General features: G+C 43.8%; 1 pseudogene; it reads right to left on the minus strand.

Annotated features, from left to right (window-relative positions):
- Positions 1-6,169: 6,169 nt before the first annotated feature.
- On the minus strand, positions 6,170-22,096 carry LOC149441076 (UPF0729 protein C18orf32 homolog pseudogene; annotated as a pseudogene).
- Positions 22,097-22,381: the final 285 nt, after the last annotated feature.

Genomic DNA, 22,381 nt, shown 5'->3' on the forward strand with positions numbered 1-22,381 from the left:
ATTCTTTCTTGGATACACAGAATATAACTGGATATAACATTTATAGGGAAAGTTGATCCAGGGAATATCCGATTGCCTCTCGGGGGATCAGAAAATAATTTTCTCCCTGCAGGAGCAAATTGGATCGTGCTTTGCTGGGTTTTTTGCCTTCCTCTGGATCAACTGTGGGTGTAGGATTATAACTTTTTGGGTTTTTTTGGTTGAACTGGATGGACTTTTGTCTTTTTTCAACCAGACTAACTATGTGTAACTGTGTATATGATTCAATAGTAGGTCGGGCCCATGGGGAAATTAACCTCCCTAGCGGTATTCCCGAGTGTAGCTCGGGGTAAAGTTTCAGTACCAAAAGCGGTAATCCCCCCGAACTACAGTCGGGCTTACCATGCGGCGTTACTCAGTGATTCCCTGCAGCGCTTACCTTGTCCTTCGCTCCCGCGATGCGTCCCCTGCAGCGTCCCCGGCCATCTCCTCCGGCCGATGCCGGCATCTGGTTTCCGTGTTCCGGTCCCTGAGAGCGTCGGGATGTACTGGGGCTGGAACGGCGGCAAATTTAAAATTTTTTAGAAACTATCATTTTCTTATAAATGAATTTGACATAGTATTCCATTCCTGTATCAAACCATTTCACATACATTTTGTCCCGAATGCTTTGTCCGGCGCCCTGCCTGCATGTTTACTGTTCTTTCTGCCTGGAAACTGAGAAACGTCCATGGCGTCCAAAAAGCGTCCCTTTAGGTCAGACGCGGTTTTAGACCGGCTAGAGAACAGTGATAGTAAATCAGAACCACTTGCAGAATTGAGTGATAATGATTGGTGGGGGAAATTCCTCATCAGACACTGAAAACGATTCTGCGACTTTGCTCAGCGATGTGCCAACTTGGCGCTATATTTCACATTTCAGTGTTTTTGGTTTGATTATATTATTGAATTAAATTTATTATTATTATATTATTATTTTTTATGATTATTTATTAAATTATAATTTATGATTTTGTATTTCAAGTTTTATCATCCCTGGGATGTTTACTAGACTCTTGTTCGGACAGATTTCAGTGAGTTATTTCTAAAAAATGCAGGCCTACACTAAAAAAAATACATATTTCCATGCAAAAAAATGTACCGCTTTGAGCACAGAAATACTGACATAATCAGACCACTAGGGAGGTCAATTCAATTTTCAAATTTGTTTGATAATTCGGATTCAAGTAAATTTGTGATTTAAAGTTATTTTGTAAATGCCACAGTCAGTCACTTCAGTTCCACAGTCTAATGCAGTGGTCTCCAAACTGTGGCCCTGGGGCTGGATGTGGCCCTTTGCTTGCTTTCATTCTAACCTTGGCCCATTGTTTCCCCCACTGTCAGCAACAGTGGGGCATAGTTCCTGACACCAATGATAGGGCACTATTCCTCCCACTGATACCAATGATGGGGCACTATTCCTCCCACTGACACCAATGATGGGGCACTATTCCTCCCACTGATACCAATGAGGGGGCACTATTCCTCCCACTGACACCAATGATGGGGCACACAAATCTATCTCTCAACCCCCCACCTCACCCCCTCAGTCTCCGCCCGAATCACACACCTACTGAGCGACATATCAGACTGGATGTCGCTCCACTTCCTTAAACTGAACCTCTCCAAAATCAAGCTCCTAGTCTTCCCCCCAGCCCGGACACCACCCCCCATTGACTTCTCCATCACATCCAACAACGCCACCATCAAACCCGCCCCGCAGGCCAGAGTACTTGGTGTCATTCTGGACTCCAACCTATCCTTCCAGCCCCAAGTCCAATCTTTAACAAACTCATGCACCTCAGCAACATCGTCAAAATCCGCACGTTCCTAACCCCAGAAACCACTAAACAGCTCATCCACTCCCTCATCATATCACAACTCGACTACTGCAACTCCCTCCTCACTGGCCTGCCTCGCCGCTGGCTATCCCCGCTTCAGTCCATCCTGAATACGGCTGCCAGACTCATTCACCTTTCCAACCGCTCCATCTCCGCCACCCCCCTCTGCCAATCCCTCCACTAGCTTCCAATTGCGCAACGGATCAAATTCAAAATCCTAACACTGACGTACAAAGCCGTCCACCATACTGCCCCGAACTACATCACTGACCTAATATCCAAGTACTGCCCAGCACGCACACTCCGCTCCTCACAAGACCTCCTTCTCTCTAGTTCCCTGGTCTCCTCCTCCCATGCCCGCCTCCAGGACTTCTCCGGGGTGTCACCCATCCTCTTGAACTCCCTGCCCCAACCCATCAGATTATCACCCACTCTCCTCTCCTTTAGGCGCACCCTGAAAACCCATCTCTTCAGGGAAGCCTACCCCACCCCCTGCTAAGCTGCCGACCTCCTCCACTCTTCCTACCACTCCATCCCCCACAGCTATCTCCTCCTGTGCCACCACCCCCTCCCTCCTAGATTGTAAGCTCCAAGGAGCAGGGCCCTCGAGCCCCTCATGTTTTGCATTGTATTGTTATTGTTTTGTCACATGTTCTGTCCCCCTCTGTAATGTACAGCGCTGAGCGAACTATTGGCGCTTTATAAATACTGTATAATAATAATAATAATAATAATTCCTCCTACTAACACCAATGATGGGGCACTATTACTCCCACTGATACCAATGATGGGGCACTATTCCTCCCACTGACACCAATGATGGGGCACTATTCCTCCTACTGACACCAATGATGGGGCACTATTCCTCCCACTGACACCAATGATGGGGCACTATTCCTCCCACTGATACCAATGATGGGGCACTATTCCTCCCACTGATACCAATGATGGGGCACTGTTCCTCCCATAGATCCCAGTGATGGGACACTCTTCCTCCCACTGACACCAATGATGGGGCACTCTTCCTCCCAATGACACCAATGATGGGGCACTCTTCCTCCCACTGACACCAATGATGGGGCACTATTACTCCCTCTGATACCAATGATGGGGCTCTATTCCTCCCAATGACACCAATGATTGGGAGACCCAAGGAGACTCCCTAGTGGGAAGAGGGATACTCCCGTCCACCTATCCAGCTCCAGGAAAACCTGCAAGGAAGCAAGGAGACCCCCTAGTGGGAAGAGGGATACCCCCGTCCACCTATCAGGCTCCAGGAAAACCTACAAGGAAGCAAGGAGACCCCCTAGTGGAAGAGGGATATTCCCGTCCACCTATCCGGCTCCAGGAAAACCTACATAGAAGCAAGGAGACCCCCCTAGTGGGAAGAGGGATACCCCCATCCACCTATCCAGCTCCAGGAAAACCAACAAGGAAGCAAGGAGACCCCCTAGTGGGAAGAGGGATACCCCCGTCCACCTATCAGGCTCCAGGAAAACCTACAAGGAAGCAAGGAGACCCCCTAGTGGAAGAGGGATACTCCGTCCACCTATCCGGCTCCAGGAAAACCTACAAGAAAGCAAGGAGACCCCCTGCTGGAAAGAGGGAACACTCCATTCATCCATCCATCCATCCCAGGGAAAGAGGAATCATCCCATCCATTTACCACTTAGCCCCATTAAAGGGACACAAGTATTTTATGACCTCACATATCGGTTTGATCATATACACCAGGTGAGAGCACAGCCGGTCGAGGTGTATACATTTTTCTTATGATTGGTGAACTGGACAGCTTATAATTTTGTATCGCAGCGCTGGAAGAAGAGTCAAAGACAAGGATTTAATGAGGACATGTTTGTAGCAATAATATAATTGCAGAGATATCGTTACGCAGAGTTGTGAAGCTGGATTGTTATTTATTTATTTGCACATTTTCTGAATAGTTTCGCTACGAATATAGAATCCAACCGAAATATATAGCAATCTTCCAAAAAAACTCCAACAATTTTTCCAATCCTCTTGGACCTAGAAATATATGAAATGAAATTAAACATAACTAAATGAATCCTGAAAATGAATCGGTTCAACGTAACAAATATTAGGCAACAAACAATTAATTAACAAATGCATCGGAAAATAAATGAACTTTTGTGGCGTGCACGGGTCATATATTGTATCCAGTGAAATGAGAGAACCTTCCTCCTAGAGGTTTCTGCCTCTCTGCAAATCATAGCATTTCCCACATTTTCCATTCTGAGACAATGCAGCCATTATTAGATCAGCAAAGTCATTAAAAGTTAAAAAAAAAAAAAACAATTAATATCCTACCCTGTGAAAACAGATCTTGCCGGCGCATTAGATCTTCAACCACTTCTTGTTATATTTCGGGCAATTAAGTTTTTCTTCCTCTCTGGTAAATTGAGTTTCATTGTAATAAATATCATAAGGTCCTATACATTTTTTTTTATTCCTGGTTCTTGTGGCTGCTGACCCATCAGGGGAATTAAGGACACATTCTTTACAGATTCTGCTCATCGTCTTTGACTTGCTTGTCTATGGTTTAGATCCCACCGAGAGATCAAAAGAAGACTGACACCACTGTGGTCCCAGTCTTCTCATAATTCATTTCTGCCACCAATGAAAAAAAAACCTACCGGAGCACCGGTGCCTGCAGAACTTGGTCCTCATTATATTTTCGGCAATACTTTTCACTTGGAATGTTAAAGTAGCTTCAGATCCGTGTCACGCTGTGCAGGCTCATTCCTCTGCCACGGCAAGCTCTCTTGATAACTTTCTTCCAGGATTCTGAAACAGAGCCAGGAATGTAGCAGAATATGATTGATACTTATCATTCTTCCATCAGTGATGAGCTGCATGCGGAAATACATGTACACTGGTACAAAAAAGGCTACACTTTCTTATTTAAAGGTATACCAAAGCCAGACATAAAGAACATTTAAAGTATATGTACAGTCAGAACTTTTTTTTTAGTCCCCTGTCTATATTTGCTACCTGTGTCCATAGTCCTTTGCTTCCTGTTTGGGGTGCCAAAAGGTGTGAATGAGAGGAAATCTCTACAAAGTGAAGCAAAGTCCCCTCTTGGACCACTGTGTCAGGGATCCTGTAGCCGTGCGACGGCAACGGATCCCCTTGGGATGTGGCGGTGCGAGTGCGTATGCGCGGGAGCGTGCGGGCATGCATGCGAAGAAGCGCGGAAGCGCACGCATGCGCAGTAGCGTACACGTCACCGCTAGGCAGGCTATTTAAACCTGCAATACAGTAAAATCAATGCCTTCTGGTCTACAACATCCCTGCACTTATTACCTGATTCTATTGCCTGTAAACTGATTTGACCTGACTAAGAAAGAACTCTACCTGCACCGACCTCGGCTATCCCTGACCATCCGCTTGCCTGCTCCCTTGTACTTGATCTGCTCGTTTAATACTGACCTGGCTTGTCTGACTCTGCTGCACCTACTTACCTGTACCTGCACCTGGCTTGCATTCTGATGGCTGCCATATTTACCTGCTGCTGCACCCACAGTCCTGCACCTGGCCTGCATCCTGGTCACCGCCATACTTACCTGCTGCTGTACCCACGGTCCTGCACCTGGCCTGCATACTTACCTGCTGCTGCACCCACGGTCCTGCACCTGGCCTGCATCCTGGTCACCGCCATACTTACCTGCTGCTGTACCCACGGTCCTGCACCTGGCCTGCATACTTACCTGCTGCTGCACACACGGTCCTGCACCCAGCCTGCATCCTGGTCACTGCCATACCTGCCTGCTGCCGCATCCATGCTCCTGTGTCCAGTCCCAGTCTGCATCCTGATTGCCGCCATATCTGACTGTTGCTGCACCTACGTTCCTGCATCCACACCTGGCCTGCATCCGGATCTCCTGGGTCTTCAGCTACCTGCCGCCAGCTCCAGATCTACCCTGCACTCGTGCCACTCCTGGCTCTGCGCCCTCTGTTCCCACTATCAGGGGCTCCGAGCGGGAGTCGTAAGAGGATGCCTTCTCTCCACGTCAGGCTCCCCAACCAGGTCCGTGACACATTGTTACTGGCACATGTGTCCACATTTTTTTTTTGTACAAGTCAATATAATTTATTATTGTTATATGATAATCTGTCATTTACTTTGACAATTTCTAAAAATCTGGAATGCAATGTACACAATAATGTGTTACCTTTACATGGTCAATAAACATAAAGTCCTTTTTATCTGCAAAGAGACAGTGGGATCTTATTTGCAGTCTAGAAGATTCAGGTCTTGGATGAGGTTTTTTCCATACAACGAAGATTGTTCAGTCTGTCTTTTTATTGGACGACTCTTCATGTGCTTGATTGACACTTTCATTAATGGTTCCATTACTGGTGGGCTTACTGCTACCATTCCATTCTACTTTGCCTGTGTTCCCTGAAGACGGGCTGCTTTGAACGGCTTTGTTTGGCTAGATACGGCTGATGAAGGGGGATATGAAGGGATAGATAATGGCTTCCAAGAGCTTCTTGTAGACCCACAAGAGAACTGGAATGACGATGCAGGGGATGCATGGCTGACGATCTTCTGCCTCTATGTGCTTTCTACTCTCTGGACCGTAAACACCATCACTGCATTCCTGATCTTGAAAACTGGATTTCCCTTCCTTTTCTGTTCTAGGGACAATAGTCACCAGGACAAATCAAGAGAGTGAATCTCCCTAGTAGGGTTACAGAGCAATTAATGTCTAAGAAAAGAAAAGTAATGATAGTGATAAACCAATAGTTCTAGAGCCAAAAACAATGATGTTTCTAATTTGCAAACAAGATAAAACAGGATGAAGATGTGTCAACGTATTTTGGGGTTAAGAATACAAGGTGTGTCCAGAAACTACTGAGAATGACATTTGAAAAATTATTTTATTGAAAAATAAATTGCCTCCTTCAAAGCATGCACTGTGTGAGTGCACACAACGTTCCCAGTGATTTTTCCATTCTTCATAGCATCCCTGGAAGTCTTCAAGTGGGATGGCGTTCAGAGCCTGCATAGTAGCTCTTTAGATATTGTCCACACTACAAAAATGGTGCCCTTCCAAACCCTTCTTCATCTTTGGGAATATGAGAACGTTGCAAGGAGCAAAGTCAGGGCTGTAGGGTGGATGGGGAGGCAACGTGATGTGTATTTTAGCCAAATATTCTCTGACAGCCAAAGCTCCGTGCGTTGTTGTGATGAAGGATCCAAGATGAACCAATCTCACATGAAAAGCTCTTTATCTCAAGCGGCCAAGAACTTCCAGGTAAAATCTTTGGTTCACAGTTTGACCAGCAGGTACAAATTCCTTATGGACAATTCCTTGTGAATAAATAGAAAACAATGACTATTGATTTTACTTTCGATTTGCTCATTCAAATTTTTGGGGGGCGAGGTGATGGGTGTGTGTGCCATTCCAAAATTTGTTTCTTTATCTTGGGATCATAGTCAAACACTTAGGATTCACTTCCCATGATCACTCGAGTCACAAATCAGGCTCTTTTTCAAAACGGTTCACCCGGTCTTGGCAAATGAGTTGACAATGTTTCTTCTGGTCAAGTGACAAGTTCTTTGGAACACATTTTGCACACATTTTTCTTATTTTCAAATCCTAAGTCACGATTTCATGAACAATTGACTTGGTAATTCCCATTTCCTCTGCAATCATTTTGATAGCAAGCTGTCATGGTTGAGAACAGACCCCCACTGCATCCTGTTCCATTTTTGATGAAGAGGGACGTGCTGATCGTTGTGCATCTTCAACACCTTCTCATCCTTCTTTGAAGGCCTTGTGCCATTGGTACACTTGTGTAGATGATAGCGCAGCTTCTCTATATGCTTTACTCACCATTTCCAAACATTTTGGCTCCAGTAAAGGGAACTCTTAAGGCATCAGCATACCAAGACATTTTGGGCAATTTAATTCTCCCAACGTTGTGGGAAGAGTTTGGGGATGGTCCCTTCCTGTTCCAACATGACTGCACATCAGTGCACAAAGCAAGGTCCATAAAGGCATAGATGAGTGAGTTTGGGGTGAAGGAACTTGACTGGCCTGCACCTCAACCTTATAGAACACCTTTGGGATGAGTTAGAGTGGAGAATGCGAGCCAGGCCTTCTCGTCCAACATCAGTACCTGACCTCACAAATGCACTTCTGGAAAAATGGTAAAACCTACCCGTAGACACCCTCCCAAACCTTGTGGACGGCCTTCCCAGAAGAGTTGAAGCTGTTATAGCAGCAAAGGGTGGGCCAACTCAATATTGAACCCTATGAACTAAGAATGGGATACCTGTAAAGGCAGGCATCCCAATACTTTTGGCAATATAGTGTACATATTTAGAGCTTGAGTAGAAGAGTCTGTACCATTCCAGAATACTACAGAGAAGGAAGCTTGCTTTCTGCATGGAAGCATTGGTCTCTGTGCAGAAGTCAGCCATGTCCTCTGCCGAATCACAGCCACAGTGCTCCTCTCAGTATGGAGCATGAGCTTTGCAGATTACAGAGATATAGATCTAGCTCAGTAGTGGTGCGCAAGACCTCTGCAGGGGGGGCACTGCTTCCACACAGAGGGCAAGGGTCCCTCTCTGCAGGGCTGAAGCAAGGATTGTTGTCTACAGAGGTGAAGGTGCATTTTTGTGCACATCCCTCCACCCACCACCACCACTATCACCGCCGTCCTCCTGCCACCCCCCCCCTTATGTTATGGGGCACAGCAAGAAGGATGTAATGCTGCATTTCAAATTTTAATCAAACTGCCCTCCCCAAATCCCCACACTGGCTACAGCCATGCTGGTACCTCCTTTATGTTGCTCCCATAATGTGATGGGGTGCAGTTTTGAAGGACATCACACAACATTGAAAATTTGAAGTGTGCTTAACTGCCACTAAACATGATTGGGTGTTGCTATGCATTCCCCTCTTCCCCTCACTGGCTACGGGTAGTTGGCAGATGAGGCAAACTACCACATTCTGCCCACTAGGTGGGGGGGGGACAGTGTTAGGGAATGAGAGACAGGCATTTAAAAAATCCAAATCAGCAGCAAGCGTCTGGGGATTCGGATTTTTACCACCCCCTCCATCCTGGCACCTTAAGACAGCTGCTTAAGAAGTCTTCTGCCTCTTTGCCGCATGTTGGCAGGGGAAAGGTCCACTCAAGCTGTGGTTGCTTTCTAAAGAATAAGCTCTGTAAGACGTCGCACTCCTTTTTATTTTGATGTATCTGGGACAGACGCAGCCAATTTAAAGGAAAAATAGTAAATGCTGACATCTTGTTGGCTCTTTCAGTTGCTTAGGTCGGTTTGTACACTTTAATGACAGGTTTGCTTTAATATAGCACTTGGCCACATACCGCAGCATGAAGGATTATCGAGCTGCGAGCCCTTTCATTTTTGACAAAAAGATGAAAATGAAAAATGTGTTCATGAAATGAAATTTTAGATTATTATCCTGGAGAATAATGAGGCTCCACTGCTTGGCATATTTGGCTAAGTACCCCCTGAGTTTCCTAGTATTTAGATCAAAGAATTATTTCTGGAAGCAGAAGACGTGTGAATATATTACTTATTCAGAAGTATTTCCTTTGTAACCTAGGTATACCGAGTAAATAATTCAGAATGTCAACAAAGGAGACCTTCAAGTAGCCCGTGATGTTCTTTTAAATGGGATGATAACATTTCAAAAACAGTCTTTTTTCCTCGTAGCATTGTCACATATTATTGATTATCCGCAGAACAGAGGGGATGCGTCAAAGTCTTAAAAGGTTTTCTAGGCAGATTTCATTCCTAATGAAGATGTTATAACCTTCTCAGTGGGCAATCTAGCCGTGGGAAGCCTTTTCATCGGATTCCATGAGAAAGAGACTTTTTTTTACATTGTAACAAGCTTGAAGTGTACCTAAACCCAAACACTGAATTCAAGTATGTTGTTGGATGTGTTCATCTAATGTCAAAAAGTTTAATCTTCCTTTAAAAGTTCTCTCGGGGCAACCCCCTCCCCCACACCAAACTTAACCTATGACTCTGCTCTCTAGCTCAGTCTTTCTCAAACTCTTTATTCTGGAGGAACCCTTGAAATAATTTCATCATTTGGGGTGGGGCTATGGAGAACTAAGTGGCATTTTAGGGAGGGGCTGTGGGGTTTGTTAGCAGGGCTATTGAGAGTAGAGAAGGGCAGTGCCTTTAAAAAATATGGTGTTGTGGGTGGGCTATGAAGAGTACAGAGGCGTGATGGGCACTGCTATGGAGAGTTGGTTGGGGTTATGGAGCTAAGTGATGGGTGAGCGGTAATAATGTGCAGTAACCTAATGGTGTACAGTAACTTCTAGCAAACAATCCGTTAGCAGTAATGATGTGCAGGAACTCCTAGCAACCAATCGGTGAGCAGTAATGATGTACAGTAACTTCTAGCAACCAATCCGTTAGCAGTAATGATGTGTAGGAACTCCTAGCAACCAACCGGTGAGCGGTAATGATGTACAGTAACCCCTAGCAACCAATCGGTGAACAGTAATGATGTACATTGTGCATTGGCCTGAAGGGTGCCACATCCCAATTATTAAAATTTAAAGAGACATTTGACATGATCGGATTTTTAAGACACCATGTCAAATGTCTCTTTAAATGATGTACAGTAACCTCTAGCAACCAATCAGCAAGCAGAAATTATTTGCTGTAACCTCTAGCAACTAACCGGTGAAACATATTGTGTGCTGTAACCTCTAGCAACCAATCAGTTAGCAGTAATAATGTGCAATAACTCCTAGCAACCAATTGGTGAGCAGTAGTGATGTACAGTAACTCAGAATGCATTGGCCTGAAGGGTGCCACATCCCAATTATTAAAATTTAAAGAGACATTTGACATTGTGTGATTTTTAAGACACCATGTCAAATGTCACTTTAAATGGTGTACAGTAACCTCCAGCGACCAATCAGCAAGCAGAAATTATTTGCTGTAACCTCTAGCAACTAACCGGTGAGACATATTGTGTGCTGTAACCTCTAGCAACCAATCAGGTAGCAGTAATAATGTGCAGGAACCCCTAGCAACCAATCGGTGAGCAGTAATGACGTACAGTAACTCAGAATGCATTGGCCTGAAGGGTGCCACATCCCAATTATTAAAACTTAAAGAGACATTTGACATGGTGGGATTTTTAAGATACCGTGTCAAATGTCTCTTTAAATGATGTACAGTAACCTCTAGCGACCAATCAGCAAGCAGAAATTATGTGCTGTAGCCTGTAGCAAGTAGCCGCTGAGACATAATGTGTGCTGTAACCTCTAGCAACCAGTCAGTGAGCGGTAATGATATGCTGTAACCTCTGTCAACCAATCGCAATCACTTTTTCTTCTCAGTCCCATGTTATATTATTAAAGTGCACAACTGGTAGTTGTCATTATTTGTAATTTGTTTTTTTAAAAAAAGGGCTCAGTCTAAAATGCCCGGGCCTATTATTTGTCCCAGTCTGGGCCTGAATAGCAGTATTACATCCTCTAATAACATGACAGTATCCTACTGTCAATGGTTGCTAAGGACACCAGTGAATGCGGACACCTCCTAGTCCTTAACAATTAGTGATGTCACCTAGCCCCATGAACGTAAATGTTTGGGAATGCCTGGCCATGTAAGCAAAGGAGCTGGGGGATGTAGCGCTACTTTTTTGTACAGTTGGTTAAATTGGGCACGGGGACACACTGGATGCCTTCAGCTGCCTTGATGAGCTCTTGATGGGCGTCGCATGTGTCCTCTGGGCCTTTAACTCCCTAGCGGTCTGATTACGTCAGTATTTCTGTGCTCAAAGCGGTACATTTTTTGGCATGGAAATATGTCTTTTTTTTATTGTCGGCCTGTAATTCTTAGGAATAACTCACTGAAATCTGTCCGAACAAGAGTCTAGTAAACATCCCGGGGAGGATAAAATTTGAAACACGAAATCATAAATTATTATTGAATAAATAATCATAAAAAATAATAATAATAAATTTAATTCAATAATATAATCAAACCAAAAACACTGAAATGTGAAATAGAGCGCCAAGTTCGCACATCGCTGAGCTCAGTCGCAGAATCGTTTTCAGTGTCTGATGAGGAATTTCCCCCACGAATCATTATCACTCAATTCTGCAAGTGGTTCTGATTTACTATCGCTGTTCTCTAGCCGGTCTAAAACCGCGTCTGACATAAAGGGACGCTTTTTGGACGCCATGGACGTTTCTCAGTTTCCAGGCAGGAAGAACAGTAAAAATGCAGGCAGGGCGCCGGACAAAGCACTCGGGACAAAATGTATGTGAAATGGTTTGATACAGGAATGTTATATTATGTGATTTTAGTGTATTTAGTGAATGTCACTTTTTGACATTTTTGAATTTCCCGCCAGTTCCATCCCCCGTACGTCCCGACGCTCACAGGGACCGGAACCCGGAAGACAGGTGTCGGCATCGGCCGGAGGACATTGCTGGGGACACTGCAGAGGGGACATCGCGGGAGCGCAGGACAAGGTAAGTGCAGAAGAGATCCCGGAGCAACACAGCAGTGTATTCCCGAGTGTAGCTCGGGGGGGGGGTTACCGCTTGTGGTACTGAAACTTTACCCCGAGCTACACTCGGGAATACCACCAGGGGGGTTAAGGAGGGGTGGACTCCATCCGTTACACCTGCCCTTAATCTATCCATTATTATATAAGTGCTCCAACTAAGACTCTGAAATCCATTGAGTTAGGACTTCAGTAGACAGAGGAGCCTTGACGTGGCCCCTGCAGCTTACGCATAAATGTGTGCAAACAAAATCCTCTGTTTTGATGATTGTAAGACAGGGTGAGTTTGGTTGTTTTGCAGGCTGGCTAGTAAGTGTGCTGGGAAACAGTTGTTTGTGAAAAGAAATGTAGCGCTACCCCTGCAGGGTCAACTGATTTTAACTGGTTCTGTCCCAGACAGCACAGATGCCACCAGCCACCCAAGCAACAGTCCACTCACTCCAACTCCAATAAACAGTCTAAGTTTTTTTTTTCTTTGTGGTTTATTGCTCGAAACGTGTAACAAGAGAAGGGATGGGGCATGGGATACTCCAAAAAACGGTTGATGGTTAGTAAATTAGAGGACAGTCTTGCCTAGTGATCGTAGCTAGTTGTGAGGAGTCCAAGACCCCACAGCTGAAGGCCCTTGGAGCAAGTCTTTGAGCATCTGGTTACCTTGTGCCACTGTGCAGCTATTGGTACTCAGCGCACAATCTCAGGGACCAGTTTAAGGTCACTACTCACAGGTTCTCAGGACACGGAGGTCACTACTCACAAGTTCTCAGGACACTGAGGTCACTGCTCACAGGTTCTCAGGACACTGAGGTCACTACTCACAAGTTCTCAGGACACTGAGGTCCCTACTCACAAGTTCTCAGGACACTGAGGTCACTACTCACAAGTTCTCAGGACACTGAGGTCACTACTCACAAGTTCTCAGGACACTGAGGTCACTACTCACAAGTTCTCCTTCCAGCCTCTTCTGGACGCCACCCAGCGAGATGGTGCCACTACCTGAACCAGATCCCTTGGGTTGCATTTCTGCAATTAGTTCAGAGCCAAGTCCATGCAGGCCTTCAGTCCTGGCCAGGAGTGGACTGATAACTCATGGGGCCCCTGGGCAATAGGGGATCATGGGGCCCCTGTGTCCTTGCCCAAACTCAAAAAATCCTATGAAAAAGGTACAAGGGGCATCTCACAGGGCCCCCTACTGACTTTGGGCCCTCGGCCAGTGCCCGAGTATCCAAATGGTCAGTCCGCCCCTGGTCCTGGCACCCCTAAAACCTCTTTGAGCAACTGTTCAGTCCATGGGTTGTCAGATCCCCTGCACCTTGGAGCCCCCCTGGGGAGAAGGAACCCTGCTCTCCAATGTCTCAGACTATTTATCCAAACTCTGGCACCCTTCTGGACACTTCCCCTCCAGGGATTGGCCAGAGGCAAAAATATAATAAGGCTGGCCAATTAGAATCTCCCACCCTAAGCTCTGGAAACTTCTAGAGGCAGGGGAAAGCAATACAACTCCCAGCCTGTGAGACCCTGAACAGGCCAGACCAAACAATCACTGCCCTCTTGGCTACAGAAGGAACCAACGTTAAATTTGCTAAGCCACCTATGCTAGGAGGGCTACAGAAAAAATGGTGTAGGGGTTCCCCCATAATTTATACCAGACCCCTCAGGACTGGTATAAATTTTAGGGGGGGGGGGGCATGAAAAAAAAAGTCTAATGGCAAATCCCCAGGCGCTTTGTTCACAAACAGAACAGAGCTGACATTTTGCCAGGCATAGTATTTAATAAAGTCTTCCGTTTTTATTGGATTACTTTAGACATAAAATTCTCCTCGGCAAATGGAGTATTTAAAACATTTGCTTTGCTGCATCTCCCCCAGGATGGTTCCCGGCCCCCATGTCATTTATTTGACAATCCCCTGCCTCTTAGCTAGAAAATAGCCAGAACTGCTTTTCAACATTTGGCTCCTATTGACTTTAATGTGGTTTAGACTTGGCCCCCAAATTGTACCCACCAAACCCTGCTTGACTATTAACTTTGCAAGGGAAGTTGCACTTTGTGAGGACATTTTCCTCAGAGCTTAGTGAGTGTGGTGAAATTTTACTTTCCAAAAAATACCCAATCCTGTACAAGGAAAAAAAAAAGAAAAAAATGCTGCTTGCAGATAATCAGATGATAGAAGTAAGCAGAGCTGTTAACTCATTGACTAAGTTCTTGGGATAACTTCACTTCCAATGTGAACTGTCTATTTGTCTTTAGTAAATTAACCTCCTAGTCTGATGAAGAGTTGAATATAATATATTTTCTATTACAGGCACTTGCCATTATCTTTTTTATTTTATTTTATTTAAGTATTTATTTATTTGTTTATTTATTTTAGCAGGGTCGCTTTAAAGAGGCAAATACATGAATAAATACATTGATATGTTAATTAAGAAAAATGAACTGAATCAATTATTAAATGAACAAGTAAATAAACAAATGAATAATTGCATACATAAATAAATGAAATATTAAACGAATGAACAAATGAATAATACACTTAATGAATAAACAAATGAATTTCCAATTCAATAATTAAATGAACAAATAAATAAATGAACAAATAAATGCACACATAAATAAATAAATAAATTATTGAATGAATGAATGAATACACAGATGAATTATAAAATAAATGAATAAATAAATTAATTTACAAATCAATTATTAAATGGATGAATTCATTCATTAATTGATTAAAAAAAATGAATGAATAAGTGGATTTAAACACGGTTCATTCAAAAATGAATGAACAAATGAATAATACAATTAATGAATTAACAAACAAATTTCCAATTCAATTATTAAATGAACAAATAAATAAATGAACAAATAAATGCATACATAAATAAATGAATTATTGAATAAATGAATATACAAATGAATTAAACAATAAATGAATAAATAAATGAATTTACAAATCAATTATTAAATGGATGAATTAATTCATTAATTGATTTAAAAAAATTAATGAATAAGTGGATTTAAACACGGTTCATTCAAAAATGAATGAACAAATGAATAATACAATTAATGAATAAACAAATTAATTTACAATTCAATTATTAAATGAACAAATAAATAAATGAACGAATAAATGCATACATAAATCAATGAATTATTTAATGAATGAATACACAAATGAATTATAAAATAAATGAATTAATAAATTAATTTACAAATCAATTATTAAATGGATGAATTAATTCATTAATTGATTTAAAAAAATGATTGAATAAGTGGATTTAAACACGGTTCATTCAAAAATGAATGAACAAATGAATAGCACAATTAATGAATAAACAAATGAATTTCCAATTCAATTATTAAATGAACAAATAAATAAATGAACGAATAAATGCATACATAAATAAATGAATTATTGAATGAATGAATACACAAATGAATTATAAAATAAATGAATTAATAAATTAATTTACAAATCAATTATTAAATGGATAAATTAATTCATTAATTGATTTAAAAAAATGATTGAATAAGTGGATTTAAACACGGTTCATTCAAAAATGAATGAACAAATGAATAATACAATTAATGAATAAACAAACGAATTTCCGATTCAATTATTAAATGAACAAATAAATAAATGAACGAATAAATGCATACATAAATAAATTAATTATTGAATGAATGAATGAATACACAAATGAATTATAAAATAAATAAATGAATGAATAAATTCATTTACAAATCAATTAATAAATGGATGAACTAATTAATTAATTGATTAAAAAAAAGAATAAGTGGATTTAAACACGCTTGTATACTCAAACCACACTCAAAACCACAAACGCACACACACACACACAGAAAACAAACATATTATATATATATATATATATATATATATATATAAAATGGGGCAGACTAGATGGACTACTCTGTCTTTTTTTTCTCCCAAGAATAGTGCTGCGCTGCCCCCTAGTGACCGACAAATGCACTAATAATAAATAAACACCCTCCTGAGCATCAAACCCAATGTGTAATAGCATAAATCTGTGAAACAAATAAAGTCAAAAGTAAATAAAAAAAAAACTGGCTGAGCCACTAAATCCAAATATGTGAAACTTAAAAAATAAACCAAAATCAACTAGCAATAAACACCTGGCTGAGCTGTAATAAACACCCGGATCACCTGAAGCATATAGTGTGAAAATCAACAAAAACAGTATTAAATGATTGTAAATCAAATGCCCGGCTGAGCCCCGCCCCCAGTGGAATAAATATGTGATTAATCTATTATTTATTTTATTTGTTTCACAGATTTATTTTATTACATATTGGGTTTGATGCTCAGGAGGGTGTTTATTTATTATTAGTGTATTGTTTGGGTCACTAGGGGGCAGCGCAGCACTATTCTTGGGAGTTTTATTGATGTGAGAACATATTTAGGTGCTTGCAGCAGCTTATCATTTCTGTGTGGCAGCGCATGAGTATTATATCCTTATTTCTGTCTTTTTTTTGCCATCATTGGGTTTGATGTACTAAAGGCAAATAGACTATGTACTTTGCAAAGTGCAAGAGCAGTTGCTCCAGAGCTTAGTAAATGGGAAAAGCTCTGCTGACTTCTATCATCCAATCATGTGCAAGTAAAAATGCTGTTTTTTTTATTGTCCTTGCATGTGATTGGGTATTCTTTGAAAAGTGAAGCTGTACTTCATTTACTGAGCTCTGGAGCAACTGAACTTGCAAAGTGCAAGGTCTATTTGCCTTTAGTAAATCCACCCCACTGTGTCTCTATGAATTATTAAGTGAATGAATAAATAAATAAATGCAGTAATAAAAGAATTAAAAAAATGAATAAATTATTAATTTTGCACCTAATCAGTTATTGGTAATGCCTAATCAATTCATTGATGATGTTAAATATATTGCCTGCTCATTTTTATACTGCATGGAGGGGGGGGGGGTTACAGAGTCTGGCGCAGCTGTGCTTGGTAGCCACTCAGTTTCTAACTTCAGCTTGTTCAGTAAATAAAAACTGGAAGCTGATTGGCTACCATTGGGGGGATTTACTAAAACTGGCGCAGACAGAGTCTGGTGCAGCTGTGCATGGGCTCCAATCAGCTTCTAGCTTCAGCTTGTTCAGTTAGGCGTTGACAATAAAACCTGGAAGCTGATTGGCTATCATTGGGGGGATTTACTAAAACTGGTGCAGACAGAGTCTGGTGCAGTTGTGCGTGGCAGCCAATCAGCTTCTAACTTCAGCTTGTTCAGTTAGGCGTTGACAATAAAACCTGGAAGCTGATTGGCTACCATTGGGGGGATTTACTAAAACTGGTGCAGACAGAGTCTGGTGCAGCTGTGCATGGGTTCCAATCAGCTTCTAGCTTCAGCTTGTTCAGTTAGGCTTTGACAATAGAACCTGGAAGCTGATTGGCTACCATGCACAGCTGCACCAGACTCTGTCTGCACCAGTTTTAGTAAATCCCCTCAACTGTCTTCCCCTGCAAGCCTTCTTTCGGTGAAATTCCTTGTATGACCCCCTACATTACCTGGAATTGTGAAGCAATCCCCCCCCATGCCCCTCCCCCCCACGGTCCCCCTATGTATTGTATACTTCGTAGCTCTTTCAGTCTGATATTTCAGGCAGGGGATAGAATAGAAGAAGTGTGTACACAGCACTCTGAGTTCCCGCAGTGTGTAGGCGTTTGTTAGAAAGCAAGGCACAGACTATGCAAAGAATCTATTTTGGACTCAAAAAATGCAATCATAAAAAAGCAGATTTTTTTTTTTTTTTAACGCGAGGATTCTTACAGACACAAAATCTGGCTGCTGGGGAAAAATAAATTATTTTACAGGTAAAGAAAGTCCTTCCAAAGCAGAAATGTAGCGCAAAAAATAACAAAATAAATATCTTATTAAAGGACAAAAATAAATAAACCAGCTTTGGCTGCAACATTTATCTTCAACCCAGAGAGGTTCCCAGTACTTTGCTCTGCCACTAGATGTCGTCAGTCTGATGGCCAGTATTAATCAACCCTCTTGGCCAGTGCTCTGCTGGACACTGATAGAAGTCACAAGACTGCTCTATACTGCTGATGAGAAAAGGTATTTAGCAGTTTATATTTATTAAAATAATTGCATTTCCATGTTCTGTGCACTGTGGGAGAGCGGATATAGTGAATGCGGGGTCCGGGGACAGCGGATATAGTGAATGCGGGTCCGGGGAGAGTGGATATAGTGAATGCGGGGTCCGGGGAGAGCGGATATAGTGAATGCGGGGTCCGGGGAGAGCGGATATAGTGAATGCGGGGTCTGGGGAGAGCGGATATAGTGAATGCCGGGTCCAGGGAGACCAGATATAGTGAATACAGGGTCCAGGGAGAGCGAATATAGTGAATGAGGGGTCCGGGGAGACCGGATATAGTGAATGCGGGGTCCGGGGAGAGTGGATATAGTGAATGCGGGGTCCAGGGAGAAAGGATATAGTGAATGCAGAGTCCGGGGAGAGCGGATATAGTGAATGCGGGGTCCGGGCAGAGCGGATATAGTGAATGCGGGGTCCGGGGAGAGCGGATATAGTGAATGCGGGGTCCGGGGAGAGTGGATATAGTGAATGCGGGGTCCGGGGAGAGCGGATATAGTGAATGCGGGGTCTGGGGAGAGTGGATATAGTGAATGCAGGGTCCGGGGAGAGCGGATATAGTGAATGTGGAGTCCGGGGAGAGCGGATATAGTGAATGCGGGGTCCGGGGAGAGCGGATATAGTGAATTTGGGGTCCGCGGAGAGCAGATATAGTGAATGCGGGGTCCGGGGAGAGCAGATATAGTGAATTTGGGGTCCGCGGAGAGCAGATATAGTGAATGCGGGGTCCGGGGAGAGCAGATATAGTGAATTTGGGGTCCGCGGAGAGCAGATATAGTGAATGCGGGGTCCGGGGAGAGTGGATATTGTGAATGCAGGGTCCGGGGAGAGCAGTTATAGTGAATGCAGGGTCTGGGGAGAGCAGATACACCACCTTGGGGCAGGTTCAAGGCACCCTGAATTCTTCTACACATCAATATACTAAAAATCAAGGAAATCCTGAGAGACACCACCTTGGCGGCAGGTCCAAGACACCCTGCACTCTTCTCTACATCATTATACTGGGAATCAAGGGAAGACCCAAGACACCCTGTACTCTTCCCTGCAAAATTATACTGGGAGTCAAGGGAATCCTGGTGATGTCACCTCAGGGGTAGGTCCAAGACACCCTGTATTCTTCTCTACATCATTATACTGGGCATCAAGGGAATCCTGGGGAACACCACCTTGGGGGCAGGTCCAAGACACCCTGTACTCTTCTCTGCATATTTATACTGGGAGTCAAGGGAATTCTGGTGATGTCTCCTTGGGGCAGGTCCAAGACACCCTTTATTCTTCTCTGCTTCATTATACTGGGAACCAAGGGAATCCTGGGGAACACCACCTCATGGGCAGGTCCAAGACACCCTGTACTCTTCTCCGCATCATTATACCAGGAATCAAGGGAATCTTGGTGACACCACCTTGGGGGCAGGTCCAAGACACCATGTACTGCAAGACACCCTGTACTCTTCTCCACATCAATATATTGGGGTTCAAGGGAATATTGGTGACACCACCTTGCGGGCAGGCTCAAGTCGCCCTGTACTCTTCTCCACATAATTATACTGGGAGTCAAAGGGAATCCTGGTGATGTCGCCTAGGGGGGCAGGTCCAGACACCCTGTATTCTTCTCTGCATCATTATACTGGGCATCAAGGGAATCCTGGGGAACACCACCTTGGGGGCAGGTTCAAGACACCCTGTACTCTTCTCTGCATATTTATACTGAGAGTCAAGGGAATTCTGGTGATGTCTCCTTGGGGCAGGTCCAAGACACCCTGCATTCTTCTCTGGGAATCAAGGGAATCCTGGGGAACACAGACTTGGAGGAAGGTCCAAGACACCCTGTACTTTTCTCTGCATCATTATACTAGGAATCAAGTGAATCCTGATTACACCATCTTTGTGTCAGGTCCAAGACACCCTGTACTCTTCTCTGTATAATTTTACAGGGAATCAAGGGGAACCTGGTGATGCATCATTATACTGGGAATCAAGTAAGTCCTGGTGACACCACCTTGGGGAAAGGTCCAAAACACCCTGTACTCTTCTCCACATCATTATACTGGGAATCAATGGCATCCTGGTGATGCATCATTATACTGTTAATCAAGTAAATCCTGGTGACACCACCTTGGGGAAATGTCCAAGACACCCTGTACTCTTCTCCACATCATTATATTGGGAAGCAGGTACATCCTGGTGACGCCACCCTTGGGGTAGGTCCAAGACATCCTGCACTCTTCTCCGCATCATTATACTGGGAATCAAGTAAATCCTGATGAGACCACCTTGGGAAAAGTCCAAACACCCTGTACTCTTCTTTTCATCATTATATTGGGAAGCAAGTAAATCCTGGTGACCCCACTTGTCAGGAATGGACTCGCCAATGTTGGTGGGACTCACCTGCTTGTGGGCTGCAGTACCAAGGCTGGCCAGTGGGTGCTCTCAGCAGCCAGAATCTCACTCCTGCAATCAAGCCATCACCTGAGGCTGATTGCAGGAGGTGTTTTTAAGCAGGACCAGGCCTGTGATCAGTGCCTTGGTGTTTTCCCATGAGCCCCTGTATCTTGTTCCCTGTGCATCTGTTCCTGAGAGAAGTTACCTTGTTGCTGACCCTGCCTGATCCTGATTCCTGTTGACCATCTCCTGCTCTGACTCCTGGCTCATCCCTGACTATTCTTCTGCCTACTCCTATGCTGTTTGACCTCCTGTTGCTGTACCTTGGCTCGTGACCCGTTTACTCTTTGCCTGCTGCTCTGTACTGATCTGCCTCCACTGTTACCGACCCAGCTTGTCTGACTACGCTACACTCCATACTGTCATCCATCCATCCCGCACGGATCCAGTCACTACTGTCCGAACCTGCCAGCCCCTTCACATCAGGCTTTCCCCCGGTACATACCCTCAGCGGTCCCCTCTACCACAGTTGGGTGCACTCAGGGGCCGTGACCTGGTCTCAGTCCTGAGCCAAGTCCATCCCCACCATCAGGGGCTCTGGTGAAAAGGCAGACCGGGGCTTAGACTCCGCGCCCTGGAGAGATCCCGCCGGGCAGTGCCTGAGGGTACCTTACGGCCTGCCTGATCATTCCACCTCTCCAGCCCTGACTACGCCTGTGTTCCTGAGGCCTGCTACTTCCCTGTGTCGGTCCACACACCTCTGGTCATACCTGGAGCCCTGACACCACTATTGGGGCAGGTCCAAGGCACCCTGTACTCTTCTCTTCATCATTATACTGGCAAGCAAGAGAATCCTGGGTATACCCCCTCAGGGGCAGGTCCTAAACATCCTGTACTCACATTATTTCCTCCATCACCTGGTTGAGGAAAGCTGGGTGTCATTCAAACCTGAAGGCTGAGGACATCTTGTGGCAAAAAAGAAGTACAGGAAAGGACAGCTGCTGGGAGTCAATTTCAATTCAAAGCCTAACTCCAGGCAACAAAAGTTTACTCATGCAGTCGGGCTCTGCCCACACTGCACGGGTCAACTGTTTGTGTTGTGTAGGTGTGAGGAGAAAGCTTATACTTACCTGATCCTTTGTTCCACTGGAAAATGGAGGTCCCCCATGATCCAATGGTGAATTGTTCCTGGTTTATGGACACTGCTCTGGGCTTGATTACATCAGGAACCGTCCATAACTGGAGCACAAGTGGTCTTGTGTTGGGAGGACCAGGTAAATATATCTCCATTCTCCAATTCCCTAGGTGAAAATGAGCAGTTAACCCGTGTAGAGTTGGGCTTTAAATAGGCTTTAAAATACAAGTTTTTGGCATTTCCTATATTTCTGCCCAGATGTGTTCTTCCTAAGGTTAGCATAAAAGCGATAAAGAAAGAAAAAAACTTCTAGCAAAC

The sequence above is a fragment of the Staurois parvus genome, unplaced genomic scaffold, assembly GCF_062004578.1.
Source record: "Staurois parvus isolate SC_StPar_1 unplaced genomic scaffold, SC_StPar_1.0 ptg001027l, whole genome shotgun sequence".
Taxonomy (NCBI): domain Eukaryota; kingdom Metazoa; phylum Chordata; class Amphibia; order Anura; family Ranidae; genus Staurois; species Staurois parvus.